Below are 10,101 nucleotides of genomic sequence, written 5' to 3' on the forward strand. Positions count from 1 at the left end.
AGCTTTTAATCTTAGTCGCGTTTTGAAGAAAGTTTCAACTGTTTTCATCAACAGAATGAACCAGATTAATGCTGGACCCAGCTGACTGTCATTTTCATGCTTTTTATTTTCATAACTAAATGATCAGATCTAGTAAAATTAACCATGCAGTGAATTCCAGGTCAAACCTTTCACGAGTTCATGAAGAGACACACAAAAGAGATCAAGTCAGTATCTTCTCTTCCTTAACACCAAGTGATTTCATACACATATGCAGAAAGTCCTAAGTGAAGACATCCAGTGAGATGGACTACTCATTTCAGCTAATTAGGTCAGGATGGCAATTATGAGCGATCAGGGGAATCCTGAATGTTTCGACACTGCTCTTTTAATGGGGGATGGGATGAAATTTGTGGACTTCAGCATAATTTTCAATGCATGGTGGCTCCAGCAAGAAACCATAGCCACTTATTTCCCCTGAGTGAGAGATGCCCTATCGATCACACTCTTTCTGCCTCACTCCTGAGATAAAGGCTGGCATATGGCTGGTGCCTTGAGCCGCTGGATCATGGTGCATGCATTATGTTGCCATTATTGCACCAGGGTCCCTCCACACCAAACATGTTGATTAAAAAGAGGCCAGACGCTTTCACTGTGCAGTGTTGAGAGACAGATTACACTGGTGTGTGGAAGTATGTTGATGCACTATGATTTCTTGATGATGAAACAACAGTATTCTGACACTTTTTTTTTCCTAAAAGTTGTTTAATTTCGATGAAACAAAACAACAACTAATTATTAGTAATTAAATATGATGTCACAACACACAAAGTTTTTTTTTTTTTTTTCAAACAGTTGTGATCATGTCTGGAATTGAGGGTCATATATAAGGGAAGGTTATCTTTTTATATTAAGGTGCGATTGTGAAATGTTGTGTTCAGTGAATCTGTTCACATTATCTCCATAAATCAGCACTTAAGAGAATTGAAAGGCTCTGCAGTGAGAAAATGTCTTCTCCAAATGCCACATCTACAAATAATTTTGGTTTTAATGCATGAATGCATGCCAAAATAGGGTTTATCATCTTATAATATGCATAGCCTACCTTTCAAAACCAGAATAAATTAATGACTGTGTTCACAAGACAGGATTTATAATTATGATGACATATATATATATATATATATATATATATATACACTGTACATATATATACACTGTATATATATGTTGGAGAAAGACTGTACCCTCCCATTTAAAGCTAAACAAAAGCTTATAGCCTTGTCCAAATCTAGCCAACCACTCCACTCACGATAGTAGTCTTTTGCATAACCTGAAATGGCCAATGTTTAAGCACTCTCTTTTAAATTCATTACCCTTAATTTCTGCCAAATACTGTACAATATGATTCTATTGGCCATAGAGACTTACTTGTTTGAAGAATTTTATGGATATTGATAAATGGAACAGTGTAGTCTATTCCTGTTGAATAATGCATATGGGCTGAAGTTGCATAAAGGTAGAGATAAAAAAAAAAAAAAAAAGCTCAGCATTGTGTGGTCTAAGTACAGGCCTAATTGCATGAATACTCTGAAGATTGCTATTGCAGATCCCTTTCTTTTGCTTTGTTCTATTTATCAAATACAGGTACCATAATAAATTAATGCAATACCTTTAACCTGGATCCATTGGTCCTCAGAGGCTTCATTTTATGCTCAATAACTTATTCCAAGTATCAAATTAGCCCTGCTGTCACCGCAAACACCAGAGATCACAAATTCATAGTTTATCTATAGCTAAATGCATCATTCATCTTTTGCCATGAGAATATATTGACAGCAAACCTTGCCATCCATCAGAGCTGTCAGCTCACAATATTGCCATCCACACCCATCCCATTATCATCTTAAAACAAGAAGAGCCACTTCTGATTACCCAAATGATCTATTACCACTGCAATAAGAGGCAATTGTTTATTAATGTACAGAATGCTGGGATCACTGTGTCTACAGGATTTGCCATACTGTAGATCTGATGACTTGTTCAGAGATGGTTTGATATACATAGAGGTGAACAGGGAAAAAAATGAAACTGTTAGACGGTACATAAAGTGTATGGAGTGAGGGACAACTGGAGCAAGTTATTGCTTCGTTTGAAGTCAAATCATGGCACGAATAAAGAAACTTTGTTAAGTTAATGTGGGAGTTGGAGAGGAGCCAAGGAAGTACATCCAGGTGACAAATAACAAGTATCTCTGCTGGACAGGCTGCGGGCAGCCATTATTCCTCCTGACAGGTCACTTCCTGAGGGCAGAGACTAGTGTTAATGCTCTGTATGAAGCTACAGCTCTAACGTACAGGGTCTTAAACCTACATGGACAAATTTCAATGGCAATTTATCTTTGTCAGTGGCATATCTTAACATATATGTCAGTCTGTATGGGGGTTCTCTTTACAATTTATTATTATTATTATTATATATATATATATATATACATATTATAATTATATATATATATATATATAGAATTATATATTTTCATATGCACTATTATTAAATGAAATATCTATTTATATCAACTACTATTTTTTCTACTTTACTTTGCTATAAATACATTTATTTTTCTTTCTTTCTTTTCTTTTTTATTTTTCTTTCCCCCCCTGAGCCATATTAGGTCACATCCAAGGCTTGGATTAAAAATAAATTCTGTGGCCAGGGGTTTTCAGCTTTGGTGTAATTTGTCAAAATTCTAAAGAAATCTATTTTTGAATTTAAAAACCAGGGCGCAAGACCTCCCATGTGTTAAGGCCAAGCTTTTGTGAGTAAGAACATTAAGACATTTCTGGAGGTGAAGCATGTTCAAAACATCCACCCATTCCCTGCCAGCATCCAGAGGCATATCCTAGAAGCAAATTGAATGGCACAAAGCCTCACAGTAAAAAAAAAGTTCACTTTCCCTTTTTTCCTAGGAGAACTGAACTCTATGGATCGCTACTCTGCAAAAGTCTGTGTGTTAACTGGACACCTGGAAGGGATTAGTTAATGATCACTAGAGTCAGATCAAACACATAGCGACTGGTTCAAGATGGGCCGTCTGCTATCGATCATCCTTCTTTTATTTTATAGTGAAAACCATTTCAGTTGTTTGTGTATAGTGTCAGAATAAAGTCATTCCTCTTTTATGTCAACATGTTAAATAGTGTGACCATTTGTGCTCATGCAGGGCCTCTTTAAACCAAAGCATCAGAAATCAAAGCAAAGCAGAAGACAAAGAAGACAAAAACAGACCCCCTATTCAATCTCCGCCCCCCATCGCCCCACCAACCACAACACACACAGCATCTCGTACAGTGTCACACGAATCTGGGTAGCTGTCAAGTCTCCGAGAAGATAAATGTCGTTTATTGTCTGCAGGCAAAGCAGAGGACACAATCAGTCATGATTAAATGTTTAGAAAGCTTAAGGAAATGGCCCGTTAAAAATAATTTCCAGACCGTTTTACACATGCACTTGGTTAAGTGGTGTCCAGCTTAGGGTCTTTGCTTAACTTTACTCAGAGTTCACACTGTGATATACAAAATCTGTGATATCTTTGAAGCTATACAAAATAAAATAAAGAAATGCTTGACACATGACTTAATTTAACAACAAAATTATCTTGAACTGCATGAATACAGTTGAAAAGTGAAACAATACAAACACTGAAAACGAAATATTGAAGTATGTTATATTAATTACATTTTTCATTATACCTTATAAGACTTTTTAAAAGGAATTTTGCAATGCTGCATTTATTAAGACATCTTATTGAAGTCTGACTTTTAAAAATGCACTTTTAGGCCCCTGACTCTGTTTTTAAACACAAGAACGTGTCCTTTTGGAACGGCCCCTAAGTTTTGAAATCAAAATGTGATGGAGTCTTCATAGCAGGTGCAGAGTTTAAATTCAAGACAATAAGCTTGAATTAATTTTTTGCCTCTAGTGCCACCAAAGCATAGGCCAGCTCTGAATCATCAGAGCATTCGGACCGTAAAATGTTCTCTTTTTCTTTTTTTGTTCTATTCCTCTCTCCCTTCCCATCTCTCCTACTCTCACTTTGTTTTGAAGCCTTTTCTCTCCAATTATCCCATTAGCTTTTGAATAGAATCATTGCCAGTAAAGGACAACATATTATGGACAATTTCTGCAAACATTCACAGCCTTTTCTAGCTTTTACCAACCTAGCAACCAACTGCAAAGAATTTAGTTTTATGGCAATCTATAAGAACCGATGCCTAATTTTAACAGCAAAACAATGAATTAGCATTCTCTTTAACATAGCATGTATGTAAATACTTGTTTATGGTAATATCGTATTATATACTACAATTTTAGGACAGAAAAAGAAAGGCTAGGCTCATTACGTATAGACCACTGAATTCTAATTAAATGCTGGATAAGGAGCCTTCCGCTGCTCTGAGTGAAAGTACAAATTGTTTTAACCTCAGAAAGAAAAAAAGGGTGAATGACAGCATGAATACAGAAATGAGCTCATGGCCCCTGCTAATGAGGGACACTGGTGATATATTCATCTTCAGTGGAATGGAAGTGAGAAAAGGAATGTCACAATGGCTACCCTGTCACATTGCAATCCGCAGATTAGTCTGATGGCTTATGGTCACTTTGTCTGATCCCAGCCAGTTGAAGTCTAATGACCTGTATCAAAAGCCCTCTGAAGTTCCTTTGAGTAAGGATGGTCATTTTATCAGACATTTCAATAGGACTTCATAATCCCATCACTATGTGATATTGGAGTAGTCGTCTATAAAAAAAATAAAAAAGTTGTTTAGTGTGCAAATGTCTCATAGAATTAGGTGACTCCAACCCAAACCTCCATCTTAATCCTAACCTCATCTGTAACCCTTTTGAAAGCAACATCAAAAATGAATGACTTTGTTGGGAGAGATGACTAGATACAGTATTTCTTGTTTCAGGTTGCTGATAATTCGATTGTTAGCTAGAGAGAGCAAAGCAAAAGCTGAAGAAGAGATACTAGGAAAATGAAGATTCAAAACAGATTTAATATATCAGCACTGCAGACATTTCCTGGACTGTCAAATGGAAGTTACATTGAAAAGTTGTAGAGACTTTGTATGTATGGATGGGTTTATTGTTTTGGGGGCCACCAAACTCAAATACATTTAAACTGTATGTCCTTCAGCTCTTTTTCGAGGAACATTTCCCCATATATTCTTTAACTTCGGATTCAGTTATTCGAACACTGAATAAAGCCATTTAAAGCTAATTAGTCATTAGTTGCTCAGTGCATTTGCAGACATCTCATACAGTTTAATGTGCCTGGATAAAAATCCTTTTTAATTATGGATCAGAGCTTTTTATTTAATTATTTAAAAGTTCAGTTCAGTTCTAATTGATCTTTCCTTTCATGAAGTTTCCTTTCCTCTTTGGCTCTTCTGCCCAAGTGCAAATAAATAATGATTTTCAAATGATAAACGTAATTTTTGACAAAGGAGTCCCAGATCCAGTTGTAATATCTGTGTGATAAATTAGTTGCTGTCTCAAATGCCCCACATACTCTTTGGAAAAAATACAATAGCCAGTGAGAGCTCAAATCAAGTAGCTTTTAAAAATTCATATGGATTTTTTTTTTTCTTTAATAAGGCATGAAACGTCAGAAACGTCAGTACACACATCATTTTTTAATTATCATTTTATTAATTGTCAGCCATATTCATTCATTCATTCATTCATTCTGTGTTTAGCATGATCTCATTGGTATTCTGTATATATACTGCTTATTAGAAAATCTAAAGCTGAATACTATTTGGCGCAAACGTCAATTAGTTTGCATGACCATTCTAGATTCTGGAAAAGTATTAGAGCATTACAAACTAAGAAAGTTAATGGCTTCCCCCACCAGTTGAAAATAGGAAGTGCTGTGATAACAGAGCAGAGGGATATGCTAAATGCTTTTAATGAGCATTTTGAAAAGGCAGGTCATATCTTTGAGAAAACATTGGGTGAAACCTCTATTGTTCAACATAATTCCCAGGTAGAAACAGGTGAAATTCCCCATGGTGAAACCAACATGGATGAATCTTGGAATAATCTATTCCTGGCGGAACCTATATCCCAGTCACTACCAGGGGAAGTGGTTGCTGATATTGTTTCCTCTTCGATCCTTGAGTTTACGCCATTCTTGGAATCAAAAGTTTTACATGTTTGCAGAGCATTGATAGCAAGAAGGCAGCTGTGCCAGATGGACTTGATCCTGGTTTGTTAAAAATGGCAGCAGAAATTGTAGTGAAACCACTCACTTATATCTTTAACCTGTCCATTTGCACTGATACAGTGCCTATTTCGTGGAAGCAGGCTTACGTCACACCATTACTAAAATCTGGGGATCCATGTGATGCAAATAATTACAGACCTATCTCAAATCTTTCGGTTTTAGCTAAGGTTTTGGAGATTTTAGTGTCTGATCAATTAAAAACTTTTTTGGTTTCACAAAATATTCTTAACAACATGCAATCTGGTTTTAGATCTGGCCACAGCACAGTTTCTGCCTGCTTAAAAGCTACCGATGATATAAAAGCGGCAATTGATAAAAAGTTATTTTGTATGGCTGTGTTCATTGACCTTACAAAGGCATTTGACACAGTGGATCACTTCATGCTAATCAAAACCTTGTTGAATATTGGTGTTGGTCATAGAGCTGTAAATTGGTTTCACAGCTATCTCTCTGAACGGATGCAAATTGTAAGACATAGGAATGTAACATCTGACCCTGTCGTTCTAAAAAAGGGTGTCCCACAAGGATCGGTTTTAGGTCCTTTGCTTTTTGTTATCTATATAAATAATGTTTGTAGTGAATTTAAATACTCACAGTATCATTTGTATGCCGATGACACAATTATGTATTCTTGTGCTTCTACATCTGAGATCCGCCTTGTTTGATTTGAAGTTACTTTTAAATGCAAAAAAGACGAAGGCAATGATTTTTGCCCCCGTAGGTACTAAAGTCCCAGTTCTTGCTATTAAGACACTCCAAGATGAAGCTATTGAACTTGTTGATACTTACAAGTATTTGGGTATCTGGCTTGATAAAGGTTTTACCTTTAAAAAACACATTGAAGCTCTCGCTATGAAACTTAAATTCACTCTGGCATTCTTATATAGATTAAAATCTTGCTTTTTAAGGGCTATAAGAAAAAGACTGGTTGCAGGACTATTCCTGTCTCAGATAGATTATGGGGATATCATCTATCAATTTGCTTGTCCATCTACTCTGTCAATATTAGACCCTCTTTATCATGCGGCTCTCAGGTTCATTACAAATGCTGGCTATCAGACACATCATTGCATCTTATATAATATGGTAAATTGGCCGTCACTTAAATCGCGCAGGATGCGACATTGGTACATTTTTATTTATAAAGCGATTTTAGGTATCTTGCCGTCTTATATTTGTTTAAAATTTGTTCATACCCAAAGTACATATCGATTAAGATCTAGTGATGTACTACTTTTTAATGTACCAAGAATGAGGACAGAAGCAGGAAAGAGGGGTCTGTCATTCTATGGTCCTTCGTCCTGGAATGAACTCCAGTCTGGACTTAAGATTGGTGCGCTAATTTCACTAGCTGCTTTTAAAAAAAGAATATCGGATATGTGGACGGACATGTGTAATTGCTTTAGTTAATGGTGGGTGGACATTGACTTCTAGCCACTATTTTCGTTTGTTTATATATTTTAAATTCACTGCATCTTCACATGCAAATATTTTGTAAATTTTGTGTAAATCTGTGTTGTATTTTATATTGTAATTTATTGTCTTGTAACCTATGTTTGAACGTGCTATACAGGACTCCCTTGTAAAAGAGACTGTGTCTCAATGGGACTTTTCCTGTTTAAATAAAGGTTAAATAAATAAAATGTATTTTATATTTGTTATGCTTTGATGATAAAACATTTCTATGCATACTGTGCAATGGAACAATGAAAAAAATAGTGTGTTGTTCTTTTTAAAACAGTTGTTCCTAAAAATATTCCAAATGTGTCAGTGACTCAAGTTTCTTGCTTGTAAAGTCTTCTCTCTCTCATCAAGCTAGGGGTTAAATCCGTGCACCCCTCAAGGCTGGATATATCTGCATGCCTCGTGTGAATAGATTCAGCTCTAGATTGGTTAGGGTATTAAAACTGAGATGTACCTTTACAAATGTATAAATTATTGATAGTCTTGGGAGGGGACACAGCCACTTTGTTCTGACCTTCACTGAGCTAAAATTGGGTTTTAAGGGCCCACATCTCTCCTTTTAATTCTTTTCTTTGACAAAAGAAGGTCACTAGAACCAGTATATAGTAATTAGCAAAATTCTCTACCCTTGTGAAGGTCATTTAGGCAGAAAATGATTCCAGTATGTCCCAACTGCTGAAATCTCTTGTCAGATATCCTGTATCCTATTATAAGTTTTGAATCCAAATATTTTCAGCAGGCAGGTGAGTAGAGTTTTACTGTACTGATTTATTTGACATACTGTGGAAATGTTTGTCATCTGAGTGCCCTCGAAGCCCGTAACAAATGACTGGAGATTGAACTCATCTTCTTGGTAGCTTTCCACATATAAGTTTAAGCCATATCACATGGCTCACATTCTTGCCCTATTTCGTTATTTCTGATGCTGTCAATCTTTCCCTCCACTCCACAATCTCACATCGATTGAGTGTCCACATATGGCAGTCCCCTCTGGGTTTGAGCCCACATCTTCACAGGCTGTGCCTTCACTGCACCAAGAAATCAATTTGCCACTAATGCAGAACTCAAGCAGGTGACAGATTGAGAGAGAAACCCACCCTTCTATAAGAGGTACACTTACTTAATCCTTTGTGTGATCCACAATATTGGCTGTATATCTGGTGAAGTATCTCAGGAAAGAGGACATGGTTGCCAACTTTTCCAGATCCCATTTTGACATTTAAAATGCATTCAGACATTTGACAAGCATATCAAATTGTTGGGAAGCAACTGAGTGGGAACTGTTTTCTTTTACAATGACTAAAGTAGATGCCTAAAATCCATTGATTAACAATAAAGGCTGCCTTTTTCTTGGGGTCTACCCTCTGTTTGGAATCATTTTTTGAAATCCTATATAGAGCACGCAGCACATTGGTGCATGTTTGGTCTTTGTTGCATGGGCAAACTCATCTCTAAAACTTTGAACTAGCTCTAATTTAGTGTGCCAGCACTTTAGATGTCTTGTTGAAGGTTCCACGCGTACCATTTTATTCACCACAGGGGAAAAAATCTGTAAATGACCAGAATCTTGAGAAGGCTCTTGATTGAAGTGCTTCTCTTCTCACAGAATTTCACAAGTCCGACTGAGAATTCAAAAACCCTTTGAGCCATTTGTAACAAAAACACTTTTATTTGCTTTTAATCTTGATTTTCTTAGTCTCGGTGGTATACCGCTAGGCTAGCAAGCCAATTTAGTGTGAAGACGTCCTTACAGCAAGAGATAAAGTAAAATAAATCCCTCTTGTAAGATAATATGCATGTAGTCTGGGTTGTCAATACAATACCATACCTAATGACAAAATATGTAATTCTCTGTAGAGGCCAATATGATTAGATTATGTTATGTAGTTTGGCAGGAATTACCATTTAAACAGCAATGTTTTCAGAAAACACAGAATGCCTGAGGAAATATTTATGACTAGCAATCCATACACAGTTGATGTTAATAGATGCAGTATAAGGATTCTCTGTAAGCAGCACTGGGTAGTAACTGATTGTAATCTGGATTATGTAACGGTTATGTAATTCAACAATAAATAAATATATACTCATAATTATTAGATATATAAAATGCTTATAATCAGGTTGGATTTACTTTTTTATGGATTACATGTGTACATATTCACAAAGTGGCAGCAAATTATTTTTTTTTTTAATTTTTCTTATTTCTTCTTTCTTTCTCAAAGTTTCATTTTTAAGAGCGCTGCTGTGGGTTTTACCATTTAGCTTTGAAATTTTTGGGTGTGTAGTGTCTTCGCTGTTTTTATGTTTATTATATAATGCAGGAATTCACAAAGTTATTTTTCCTCTTCTTCTTCTTTTTCTCT

Source organism: Barbus barbus (genome assembly GCF_936440315.1).
Source record: "Barbus barbus genome assembly, chromosome: 2".
NCBI lineage: Eukaryota > Metazoa > Chordata > Actinopteri > Cypriniformes > Cyprinidae > Barbus > Barbus barbus.